We start from the raw sequence: 13704 nt of genomic DNA, 5'->3' as shown, positions 1-13704 counted from the left end.
AAAATATTTGGGAACTATATACATAATAAGGGTTTAATAATCAGATTATATAAAGAAATCCTTCAACTCAACAATAAAAGGACAAACAGCCCAATTGAAAAATGGGCATTTCTCCAAAGATGATATAAAAATGGTCAAAAAGCACATGAAAATGTGCTCGCTATCATTAGCCATTAGGGAAATGCAAATCAAAACACAAGGAGATACCATTTCACACCCATTATACTATCTGCTCTTTAATAAATGGAAAATTAAAGATATTGGAGGGGATATGGAGAAATAGGAACTCTCATCCATTGCTATTGGGAATTTAAAATGGTGCAACCACTATGGAAAACGGATTGGCAGTTCCTCAGAAAGTTAAATATAGAACTACCATATGAACTGGCAATCTCACTTCTAGTTACATACCAAAAATAATTGAAAACAGTGACTCGAATAGATACCTGCTCACTGACTGATAATGACTCATAGAGGCCTTATTCACAATTGCCAAAAGATGGAAGCAACCCAAGTTTCTATTAACTGATGAATGGATAAACAAAAAGTGGTATATACACACTGGAATAACATTCAGCTCCAAAAAGGAATGAGATTCTGATACATGCAACAACAGGGATGAACCTTGAAGACATCATGTCAAGTGAGATAAGCCAGACATTAAAGGACAAATATTGATTGATCACACTGATATGAAATAATTAGAATAAGCAAACTCATGGAATCAGAATCTGGAATATAGATTACTAGGTGATAGGGTGGGAGTAGGAAATAAGGAGTTAAGGCTTAAAATATACAGTTTCTCTGTGAGACAATGGAAAAGTTTTGGTAATAGATAGTAGTGATGACAGTGCAAACTTGTGAACATAATCAAGAGCACTGAATTGTATATTCGAATGTGGTTAAAAAAGGAAATTCTAGTGAGTTCTGGCAAGATGGTGTCATCATAGGTGGGCACTCCCCAACTCTCTTGAAAAAAAATCGCTGAGAAGGTGAAATCTTACCTGAGTGAGCTGTTTTGGAACCCACAGAGCAGGGCTTCCATCTGGAGGGAACTGAACACAGACATAAAGAGCCCAAGGGAAAACTGTGAATTTCTTGCCCCTGTGGCTGGAAATGGTGGGTGGCTAAGCCCCACCCTCAAGGCACAAAGCCTCCTCAAACCCCCTGACTCCCACCAGCCACCAAGTGGAAGGGAGCATTCTCTGGAAGGGATTGGGATACTGGTGAAGGGTAGAGAGGGGTTTCCTTTCTGTGGGTTTGGTTACCTGGGCCCTCTTTGAACTTTAGGGGGCATAACAGCCAGCACCAAGGTGGCCCCAGGAAAAAGGGTGTGGGGAATCTGCTCAGGCAGCCTGACTCACCCAGCTGCCCTGGGAGAGATGAATTTAGGCCTGGAGAGGGCAGAGATAGGCAATTGACAAGTCCTGCAGCACTGAAAACTATCACAGTTCCAACTCCCCGGAGGGAAGCAGGTTGTAGAAAACCTCAATAAATTCTCAAGGGCCTATTTAGGGTTCTCTGGTAGGAGGGGGCATCTGGAAGAGTTGAGAGTGGTTTCTTTGTGGTGAGTTCAGTCACCAAGGTCCCCTTTGAATTTCAGAAGGGACCTCGACCTGACCAGGAGAGGGGAAGGGTATCTGCTCACACAGGTTGTCATGCCCAGCTGCCCTGGGAGAGAAAGCAATTAGAATAGAAAGGGGGCGGTGACAGAAAAGCACCTAATCGGCAGGACTCTGGCCAACTGCAAAGATTCTAAACTGCCTGGGGGAAAGGTTAACTGACCCAAGGAGAAAGTTTGGTTCAGTGGAGGAGTTCCCACCTTGAATATATGAGTTCCCTGGTTTGATTCCCAGCTCTTCTTAGACAAGTGATCTACTGGGTTATCAGACATACAGCTGATGCTATAGGACAGGGAAGATATAGACATTCTTTTTGTATTACTTGTTTTCCTTATAAAGGTTCCTTTTAAAAATTTAACTTAGTTTACTTGCTAAAATCCGGTTCAAAACCTGCAGAGCACAGGCTGCAGGGCAATTGATTGACCAACACTGGCAGCCTGAGAAGCTCCTAAGAGGGAAGACTGTTTTTCCATGGTTTTTATTTGTTAGTTTTTGTTTCTTTTTTTATCCTCTTTCTTCCCCCACCCCCTTTTAAAAAAATCAGTAGCTGCTCTCCTTTGTTCTTTGTTGTGTTTCCCCTTTGTTTCCCTTTTTTATGTTTACCAATTTAAAAAAATCTGGTTGTGTCATCATCTTTTTTGGTGTGTCTCTTTACTGCATGGGTGCCTGTGCTTCTCCATGCCATGTGGGGTTCTGCACCGTACCACGCAGGTCTGGGATACCTTTTTCCTGTTTTTACCAGGAGGTCCCAAGCATCAAACTGGGTCCTCCAGGTGGTAAATGGGAACTCAATTGCTTGAGCCACAGATGCTTCCCTAGCTTACCAATTTTGTCCACCTATGCTATTTCTTTTCCTTCCTTCATCTTTCTGTCTTCTGCTTTCTGTTGTTGTTCCTACATTCCACCTCTTTTTTTGTTTGGTCCTCAACTTTCCTTGACTTTATTTCTCTCTTTTTTTCTTCCCTTTTTAACATTTTTTTCTATTTGTCTTTTCTCTTTCCCTTTCTTCTCATCATTCTGGCCTTTTAATTCATCCTATATATTTTTCTCTATTCAGTTTCTCATTGTATATACTCACTTTTTAATTCTGATTCCTCTGCACTTCTTACTTGAGTTAATTATTCATTTTCCTAGGTCTCATACAGTTCCTCTTCTACCTTTTACTATTATTATTACTATGATCCTGGCCTTTCATCTTACCTCTTTCTTTTTCTCTGCCCTAATTTTTTTTTCAAAAGAAGATAGACAAGAGCAGGGAAATAGAAAAAGAGGAACGAAGTGTCACAGAGAAAATTTACCACACATACATTTAAAAAAACAACAAAATAAAACCCTAGATTACAAAGAGAAGCCAATCAACTGAATAAACCCATCAAGATAAAGTGATGCTTACACACCAACAAAAAATTACAACCTTTACTATGAAACAGGAAGACATAGCCCAGTCCAATGAACCAACTAAAAAACAGGAGGGCATACAGAACATGGAACAACTAATCAGAGATGTCCAAGCAAATATCATGAATCAACTTAGTGAAGTGAAGGAAGAGATTAAGGATATTAAGAAGACACTGGAGAGTTGCAACACCTACTCTCTGGTTTGTTGGACTTGCTCAGGACAGCTGGCAGGGAGGTGGAGATGGTCAGCCACCACACCAGGGAACCGAGAGAGTCTACAACTGTAAGCAGGAGAATTCCATTCATCAGCCATATGGGATCTAAGCCCCCTCTTGAGTTAGAGGTTGAGTGGACATTGCCATCCCAGGGTCCTCAGGATGGAGAAATAAAATATGGATTAGAGTGGACTTACTGGTATTCTACTGTAGAATTATTGTGACTCTAGCAATGGAAGAAACTGTATCATTGATGTGGAGACAGTGGCCACAGGAGTTGCTGAGGGCTGGGAGAGGGAAGAAGAGTGTGATATGGGGGCATTTTCAGGACTTGGAGTTTGCCTGAAGATATTGCGGGGACAGATGCAGGATATCGTATATCTTGCAATAACCCACTGAATGGACTGGGAGAGAGTGTAAACTGCAATGTAAACTATAATCCATGCTGTGCAGCAGTGCTACAAAATGTATTCATTAAATGCAATGAATGTGCCACACTGATGAAAGAATTTGGTGATGTGGGAGGAGTGCAGGTGGGTGGGGAGTGGGGGAATTTTTTATTGTAACATTTTGTATGATCTATGTATCTTTAAAAAATATAAAAAAATCTATTAAAAAAAAAGAAAGTGAAAAGGCAGCCTACTAAATGGGAGAAAATATTTGGTAACCATATATCTGATAGAGATCTAATATCTTGCATATATAAAGAAATTCTATCCCCCCCCCAAAAAAAAGATGACACACCCATTTAAAAAATAGGCAAGTGATTTGAATAGACACTTCTCCAAAGAAGAAATACAAATGGCTAAAAAGCACATGAAAAGAAGCTCAACAGCACTAGCTATTATGGAAATACAAATCAAAACTTCAGTGAGATATCATCTTACATCCATTAGACTGGCAGCTATTAAAAAGAATAGAGGACTACAAGTGTTGGAGAGGTCGTAGAGGAATGGAAACCCTCATCTTCTGCTGGTGGGAATGTAGAATGGTGCAATCATTGTGGAGGACTGCATGGCAGTTCCCCAGAAAACTAACTATAGAACTATCATATGATCCAGCAATTCCACTGCTGGGTATATACCCAGAAGAACTGAAAGCAAGGACACGAACAGATATATGCATTCCTATGCTCATAGCGAACTTATTCACTATTGCCAAAAGTTGGAATCTACCCAAATGCCATTCAACAAATGAATGGATAAATGAATTGTGGTATGTACATATAATGGAATATTACTCAGCTTTAAGAAGGAACACATTATTAAACCATGGGATAATATGGATGAATCTTGAAGACCTTATGTTGAGTGAAGCCGAGCACTAAAGGAAAATATTACATGGCCTCACTGATTTGAATTGATCAAACTGAGGAGGCTCACAGAGTGAGAGCCTGGAAGATAGGTTTACAGGAAATAGAAAGGGAGAAGAAGGCTGTGAGCCAATGCCCATATGGGCAAAATCTATGATAAAGTGAAAGTGTGTAGTTATATGCAGTGGAGAGACATGCCAGTGGGCAGTGATACTATTGGGTTAAGTAGGGTAGGTATGTCAGGGATTGTGTGTGGAGGGGATTTTAGACTGTCCATGGAACGGGGGGGAGGGTTTGGGGAAGGAGCAGGTGAACATGGGAATTGGTGGGTACGTAGTTGAAGCTACAATGTTGGGAATGCTCTTTTGGCAATAGGGCAAGGTAGAGTTACTGGTTTAGGGCATTGGATGTGGGGGCCATTCAGGACAGGGTACCTATGTGGCAGGCTTCTAGAGATTGCATGAGTGTTCATCTTGACATAATGTGTTATATCAGTGTGTAGAGACACACATAATGAGTCAGAAGGTGTTGGACTCCCATCCAGGGGATGCCTGCCATGTTCTCAAATAGAGGGGGGAAAGTCTCTCAACAGCATGGGTAGTGCCCAGTAGGGGAGGACAGACCAATGTGTCAAGCCCTCAGTGTTGTTGCAAATAACTATGAATCTTGTCCTGCAAAGAGTGAAACCTGGTGGTTGCCATGGGTCTTAGGTGAGAGAGGAATAGAACAGATGTAACAGGTGGCATTTTGAGGGCGATGGAAATGTTCTACATGATCTTGCAATAATAGATTCAGGGCAAATTAATTTTCATCAAAATTTATAAAAGTGTATGGTCCAAAATGTAAACCATAATGTAAACCATTGACTATGGTTAGTAGATATGTTTCAATATTTGTACATCAATTATGACAAATGTACCATCCACATATAAAAGTTTATTAATAGGGGAGGGGAAAAAGGGAGAGGATTTTGGTTATATGGGAGTCCCTTATATTCTGTACATGACTTTGCTGTGACCTAAAACTTCTTTGAAGACAAAATGAAAAAAGTAAGACATTGGGGGAATAAATGAAAGAAAATGTCACTGTACAAACAGGACAACAGATCTTACTGTGATGAATGAAAAAGAGTAAAAAAATTTTTATAAATACTTTTTCATTATCCAACATTTTTTTTCAATTTTCTAATTTTTTCTATCTCTTATTTTTAAAACTATCATTACTATTTCATTTCCTTATTAATTGTATTTGGCTATTTTATTGGCCTCATTTTTTAAGAAGTTTTGGAAAACAGAAGGGTACAATTGTGGCAGCAGAGGACCAATTGTGTGGGGTGTCAGTGATGGGGGACACATGGGAGGAAGTTCACCTGGGCATACATATAAATCATATAAAAGTGTTCAAATGTTCATGGGATATTGTTATGGTGCATAGAGATTCACACAATAACTGAAAGAATATTGAATTCCCATCCTGGTGATCTCTGCCTCATTATCTGATGGTAAAATAAGAATCCCCCAAATACAGAGGCAATGGCTCCTGAAGGAGAATGGTCCATTGATGAGAACTTGATATTGATAACTGTGCCTATGAGCCTTTCCTCTTGAAATGGAAACTTAGCACATCATAGGGTGCCTAAGCATTGCCTCCTGAGAACCTCCTTGCTGCTCAAATGTGGCCTCTCTCTAAGTTGAATTCAGCATTTAAATGCAATAACTTCCCCCCAGTGTGGGACATGACTCCTAGGGATAAGCCTCCCTGACACTGAGGGGGATTACTACCAAACACCAACTAGCAATGCAACTGGAAAAAAACCTTGACCAAAAGGGGGAAAAGCTAAACATAAATGAGTTTATATGACTAAGAGACTTCAAAGTGAGTCAGAGGTCATTCCAGAGGTTACACTGATGCACGTCTCAGCAGGATCTCATTGACTGCCAAATTAGACACTACCCCAAATAGCAGGGTTCCTGAGGGCTCTGGAGACACCCAGGTGCTATGATCAGGGCAGATAGCTCATGAATTTAGTGCCTTGCCAGTGGGCCCTACTTTAAGTTTTGTGCTCCACAGTGTGACAGAATTGGACTTAATAGTGGTTTCCCTATACACAGCTCTTTGATCCCTTCTATTTGAACCTATAGTTGGTGCTGGAGTTGGTAGGCACATGTCCAAGAGACTTGAATCTTTGGGCTGCCATATGCCAGTTAGGCCCTGAGCCTTAATGGAGCTGAAGCACATACTCTTCAGTTCACTAGACTCACCCAGGACAACTAACAAGGAGGTGATGATGGACAACCACTATATCAAGGAACTGAGGGAGCTACAACTGCAAGCAAGAGAGTCCCATCCATCAGCCATATGGGACTGAAGTCCCCTCTCAATTAGAGGTGGAGTGGACATCACCATCTCAGAATCCTTAGGATCGGAGAATGAACTGTGGACTAGAGTGGATTGACTTGTATTCTACTATAGACTTACTATGATTCTAGCAATGGAAGAACTTATATCATTGATGTGGAGGCAGTGGCTACTGGAGGTTCTGAGGTCAAGGGAAGGGAAAATAGGTGTGATACAGGGGCATTTTCAGGACTTGGGAATTGTCCTGACTGACACTGCAACAACAGATACAGATCATTATATATCTTGACATAACCTACAGAATTGTGTGGGAGAGAGTATAAACTGCAATGTAAACTATAATCCATGCTTAGTGGCAATGCTCCAAAATGTGTTTGTCAATTGCAATGAATGTACCACACTAATGAAGGATGTTGTTAATGTGGGTAAATATGGGTGGTGTGAGGAGTAGGGCATATGGGAGTCCCCTATATTTTTTTGCATAACATTGATATAATCTAAATATATATAGTTTTAAAAATAAAAAATTTTAAAAAAGGGAAATTCTAGATTGTAAATATGGTACTAGAATAAAAATTACCAAAAAAAAAAAATCCATGAAACTACATAATACACACAGTGAACCCTAAGTTAAACCATGGACTATAATAAATAGCACTTTTAAAAAATGTGCTTTCATCACTTGCAACAAATGTACCTCACCAAAGCATAGTATTAATAATAGGGTGGTATATGGGAACCCTGTAGATTATGCATGATTTTTCTGTAAATCCATTACTTCTGTAATGAAAAAATATTAATAAGGATATAAACAGAAGGTCTTACATTTGCTCATCTAAGTACTTAGTATGGGCCAATAAATGATTAAGGGAGAAAAGCAGAAATTGATTTTTCTTTTTCCTTGCACTCTATGAATGTGCTAAACTGTTTGGTAGTAAGGGTTCTTGTTGTTGTTTCCTTCTTTGTACTGGGTTCTTCCTGCTCTTACATTTGTTAAGGGCATGATGTGATGAGGGGTAAATGAAATAATGCATTGTATCAGTTTGGTATTGAGGTCAGCAGCCCAAAAGAAAACCTAAACAGCAACAGCTTAAGCAAGGTAAGCAGGCATTTATTTATTTATTTTTATCTCTTATAATAAGAAGTTAAGAAATGGGCAGTAAGGGACTGGGATGGCTGCTTCATGCTGCCGTCGGAGACCTGGCTTACTGCAGCTTTCTGTTCTGTCATGCGTAGGGTTTGGCTCTTACCCTCACGCAAACGTAACGCAGCAGTAGAAGCTCCATTAACGCATCCATGTTGCAGGCAGCAGGAAGGAGGAAGGGTCAGTGACTGGGTCTGCATCCCTTCTAAGATTTCTCAAAGTCTCATAGCCATCTATTTCTATCCAGTTTGGTGTCACTCACCGCTCTCCACAAGGAAAATACCGTCTTTTAGCTGGACCCATGGTCACTCCCAACACAAAATTGGTTGTTTGTGTACAAAGGGCAGCAATTATCTGTCTCCCTCATACACTAATGCATTTGGCCCAACACATGTAAGTGCTCAATTGTAATTAATAATTAGTTACTACTGAGTCCGTAATAACTATAGAATAAATGAACAAATAGATGGCAATATTTCCATACCTACAAGTAGCAGAATTAGAAATAGTCACATCATTGTCTTCATTTGAGGTATTATGAGTTATAATTATATATATCCATAGCTATACAATGTGAGTCCTAAGTTCTGAACACAAAGGAGGCAGCTGGACAATGAAGAGAAGTCTCCTACTTATTGCCTTATTGCCTCTCTCCATCTGAGAACAGACAGAGCAATAGTGGAATGAAAGATTTAAGACTCTGTTCAAGCCTATTTTCCTTTAAATTCCAAATATTTTTTCCTACTTTCTCCATATATTCCTTCTCCTTTAAGAAGCAAATCTACCCACTCCCAGTTCCCCTTCTGTTTCTCTTTCCTCTGTGCTTTATCTACTGTACTTTCTTCAGACCATATCCCCTTGCTCTGAGACCCTTTTTCCCTTCCTCCTCTTCTCTCAGATGATTCCTATTCATTTGTAGAGACCTCAGGGTCCCTACTTCCCTGAATCAGTCCATTCCCCTCTCTCTGGCTGTGTTAGTCTCCACACTGATCTCTCGCTTCCTCCCCAGAATTCCTCTAACACTGTCTAAATGCTTCACTCTGATTTCTCTTACCTATAAGCAATTCGTGAGCAAGGATCATGTCGTTCTCTTTTTTCTCATTGTAGCTTTCACAATGCCCCCAATACTATAATATGGCCCAGTAGCATATTTTGTCTAATTGTCCCATTGATGCTTGCAGCCCAGACCTTGTTGCTGCCATAGGTGAGATCTGACAAGAGTCGGAGTGAAGTAATTTTACCTTGGCGAGGTGGATGGGAGGACACCATTTTACTGTTTTTCCTGCCGTTCCCCCTCCTCTGATGTGTGGGCAAAGCAGAGTTCTGGTGAAGCGACTTGTTCCTCTGCCTCTTTATCCTTGACTATTGGTTTTAATGTTTCATGAAGGGAGAAAGGCTTCCCTGCTTATCCAAAACTCTCAGGGCCAAGGGGCCCCAAGCAAGAGTTAACCACTAGGTTCGGTTTCTCTTCTTCGAGTGGTTGTCTGTCTGTCTGACTGATTGAACCTCATGTGTGGTGTGGGGGGCAGGGAGGGCGGGAAGCGAGGACTTGATCAAGTTGTAGGCAGCTTTGTGGGGCTTCTGAATTTAGGGCAAAAGCCGGCAGAAACAAATCTTGCACCTTGTAGTCTGTAGGTGGGGTGGCTTTAACTCAGAACAGGGTTTTACACAGGTCTTAAAGCCAAAAGCAATACAATACTCAGAACAATCCCTTCAGTGCAAAAGAAGGAGAGAGACTCAGAGGCAAAAAAACAAAACCAAAAAAAACCCAACTAATTCTATTGGCTAGGGTCTTTAAATGGCAGAAAAACAATCCCCTCGGGCTAGTAGAAAGTTGTATATTTAAAGGGTTTTGGGGGGCTCACAGAATCCGCACAGTAAGGAGCAATGAGCCTGGACATGCATCCTTGGAATTGGTTATAATCAAAGAAACTTTGCTGCCATAGCTTGCTGCCCTCATCTATGATGCTAGAGACTGGACACTAGGAAGTCAACTGAAGTTGTCCCAGAAAAAAACAGATACTTCTGCCATTGTGCCTTCTAGAAGATCTGATTGCTTTGCACATGGCCATTGTCACCTGTTGCTCACATCTGCCTCCAAGTTACATGCAGGTGGATCTGTTGTCAGAACTCATAAGTGGGTTTCTAGTTTGGATTGTCATTCAAATTTTCAAGGCACAATAGGCTTACCCAGTCCAGTGCTTTCTCAGCTTTAAGAAAGGGTATAGGAAAGAGAATATTCAGGGCAAAAGCATCACTGAGGCCTTGGGTGCAACTTCTGATGTCCCAGTTACTGCATGAGCATGTTTTGGTCACAAGAAGTGACAAAAAACTGAAGTGAATCCAGGTCACATCAGATAGGAAGCAACAGGGTGCCAGGCCTCTCAGCTGAAAGACTTTGCTAATCACCTAGCACCCACAAGGTTGTATGTGTAACTCCCATTTTTTAGTGCAGTTTCAGTTCATAAATTCCAGGTTATACAATCAACTGTCTCCAACCAGATACAGCATATTAGGAACATCCTTGGTTCCTTCATTTAAATGCAATACGTTTTTGTAATTGATATTGCAAGAAATCAATTGTAGTACTACTTCTGTAATAAGTATGCCTCTTCAATGACTAAGCTGTTAATTCTTTCCTTATATAGGGTCACTTATAGAATCTTGGCTGAAAGGGATCCTGGGAAATGCAGCTGTTAGCTTTTCCAGTATCTATAGTCCAGGTATTCAAGCATATAGCATGTATCAAACTAAGTGATTATATGCAAAAAAAAAAAAAAGAAAAAGAAAAAGTAGTCTAAAAATCCCAAATTTTAACTAGGTTGTGACTTTGGATAAATCACATACCTCGTTTGGTTTTCAGCTTCTTCATTTGTCACTGAAGAGATTTGGACTCTACTGCTGTAGCAATTAGTCTAGCTCTCATATAATTCCATAATTTTGAATGAATTTTTTACAAATTCACTGAGTTTCAGCACCATGGAGCACACATGAATAGACAGACAGTGCCTAATTGATGCCTTAAATTAAAATCCTTCCTACACTAGAACATCAGCTCTTCTACATCTTTATGTTGTTTTCAGATTTGTGAATATTTTGTCTTCTCTTATGCTAATGTGACTTGTACAAAAGTCAGTTGATTTTAATTCACCTCATAACACTCAGTTTTACAAGCTTAAAATCTCTAGGAATATTTTAAATTGGACACATTCAATTTCTGGAAAAAAAATATAAAGTTTTATCAAGGGAATAGCACTACATAGAGAACATGGTTTTAGAGGCATTTCATCAACTTTTAGCAAAAATACCACAGCCTCAGTGCATGAAGAGTAGTGGCCCCTTAGTAAATAAATATCCCTAAAGAAACTTTAGTATTACAAATAAATAACCCAAATGAAAACTATTGATACAACCAACCAAAATAATCATTGCTGAAAATCAATGATTATACATGGAACCATTTATTTACTACCTTGGGATCTTTCTATCTGGCTTAGCTTTCCTCACAAATTTGTTTCTTAAACCTCGTCATAAGAAAGAGAAAGCTTGAAAATGTTAAAATTGGTGGGTCTGAGTATCTGGTGAGGGGCATGCTGGAATTTCTGAATGGGTTTCGTATTTTTTTGCAACTGTTCTGTAAGTTTGAAATTATTTCAAAATAAAAAGTTTAAAGAAAACAAAGCAATGTAACTGTCTATTTATTTCATCCGCTCTTTAGAATAGCATAAACTTCAGAAGGACATTGAAGAGGCATACTTATTACAGAAGTAGTACTACAGAGAGATGCTTCCATTGCATTAGTTTAGAAATGAAAATCCTCTCACTGACAAATGATATTAACCTCACTGCAATGTTTACCAAAAAGTTCATATTTTTACATATTTTACAATCTTAATGGGGTGAAGCCTAATTGTGGCAAGCCATTAAGTTCAGAGTACAAGGATAACTAAGAAGAGGTTGAAAGCATAAACATACTGAGGCACATTCCTTTGTCTATTTCTCAGGGAGAGTATATCTTCTTGATGGGAGGATGGATTTAATTTTGGAAACAGTCAAGTCTGGCAAATATGCAGATTATTAAGGTGAACAGTATACATATTGCTTATTATAAAAACATTGTGTATATAATCAACACCACTGAATTGTACACTTGAAAGTGGTAAAAATGGGAAATTTTGAATTGTATGTAGGTTACTACAATAAAAACAAAAAAGTTGATGATAAATAGGCTGGTTTATTGTGCAGTAGAAAACCAGTTCTGTTGAGGGCACGATGCTGATAAAGCTTGTGCACTGAGAATTTTGTGTTCCTGTTCTTGCTTCCACAGTTCCTCATTGGCCACCCTAATTCCCGACTTTCTCAGTTTTGAAACTCATGATCTAGGTTATAGATCTTGAATTATTTGGTTCTCAAAATGACCCCCAACTCTTTTGGCTTTTTCCTTTTAGTTTTATGGCAATATTATGATAGAAGAGAAGAGCACATGCTTTTACCTGAAAAGGTCTAAGAGTCTTTATTGACTGGGAAAGGCCAGAGGTGCTGGGCCTCAAAGAGCCTTTTGAAACCTCATAAACCTCTGGGGAAAATAGTGACAAAATGAGCCCCTTCGTTTGTTGCCTCACTGACATGAAAACAAATAACCAAGCCTTCTTGAGGTACACAGGTTTATTACTTTCATGCTTAGAAAGTGCCCTGAGATCCAATTGTGATGACTTCATAAAATCTTGGCCTACCTCAGCAAATATTTCATATATTATGACTTTGGCTCTAGAAATGTTTTATCACAAAGCAATCCTAATATATAAAAGGAGGCAGGTTTGTAATTGCATAGATTCTTGTCCCTTATGTTTTAAAGAAAAGATTGAAAGGGGTGTTTCAGGACTGGATAAAATTTAAAGAGGGGGCCTGAATATCAGGGAATAAAAGAAAAATTACTAAATTACTAAGGAAAATATCAAGATGTATCCTAAACACTTGAGGTTGTAGCTGGGAAGATGATGGTGCCGGGGAAGGATCCATGGGAAGAACTTTCTTTTGCAAATTTATTTCTGTTCAGGGATTACTGTGATGTTTGCCTTGGTGACTGGGGAAAGATAGAAAGAGATGAATATTAGGGGAGAGATCTATTACTGTTATTGTTATGTCAGAAAAACAGTGATAGGACATTACAATGGATGTCTATAGAGTTAGAGCAAATAGGGACATTAACTCTAGATAGTACATTGTTTTGAGAAGAAGTACTGGACATGTCTCACAAAAGATGAGACACTCAAGATATCTTTGAGGTAGGGTTGCCAGATTTAGCAAATGAAACACAACAAACAAAAACAAACAAGAAGAACCCAACAAACAAAAACCATGACACCCAGTTAAATTTTCATTTCAGATAAACAAAGAAGTTTTTTTAGCATGTGTGTGAGGTGTGTGTGTACTTTAAATATATTCTAATAGATACACTAAATGACTTAAAAAAATTTTTATTTGTAAATTTATTTAAACAGAGAGAGTGAATGCAGTCCCCCACTACCAAAAATTATGCAGTCGAGTTTCCAATATTTGGGGAAATCACAGGTGTCAGCACCAGAGTGCAACGGATAAACATCACCCTGGGAAAAGCACTTTTATGGTCATGGTATCTCCCCTGCCAGGTATTAT

General features: G+C 39.3%; 1 non-coding gene across 1 annotated transcript; it reads right to left on the bottom strand.

The window, feature by feature from the left end:
• Positions 1-13548: 13548 nt before the first annotated feature.
• LOC111767130 (U1 spliceosomal RNA) lies at positions 13549-13704 on the bottom strand. The gene has a single exon (XR_009186018.1). It is a non-coding gene; the product is annotated as a U1 spliceosomal RNA (small nuclear RNA).

Source organism: Dasypus novemcinctus, chromosome 5, assembly GCF_030445035.2.
Source record: "Dasypus novemcinctus isolate mDasNov1 chromosome 5, mDasNov1.1.hap2, whole genome shotgun sequence".
NCBI lineage: Eukaryota > Metazoa > Chordata > Mammalia > Cingulata > Dasypodidae > Dasypus > Dasypus novemcinctus.
This window is presented reverse-complemented; position numbering and strand designations above follow the sequence as displayed.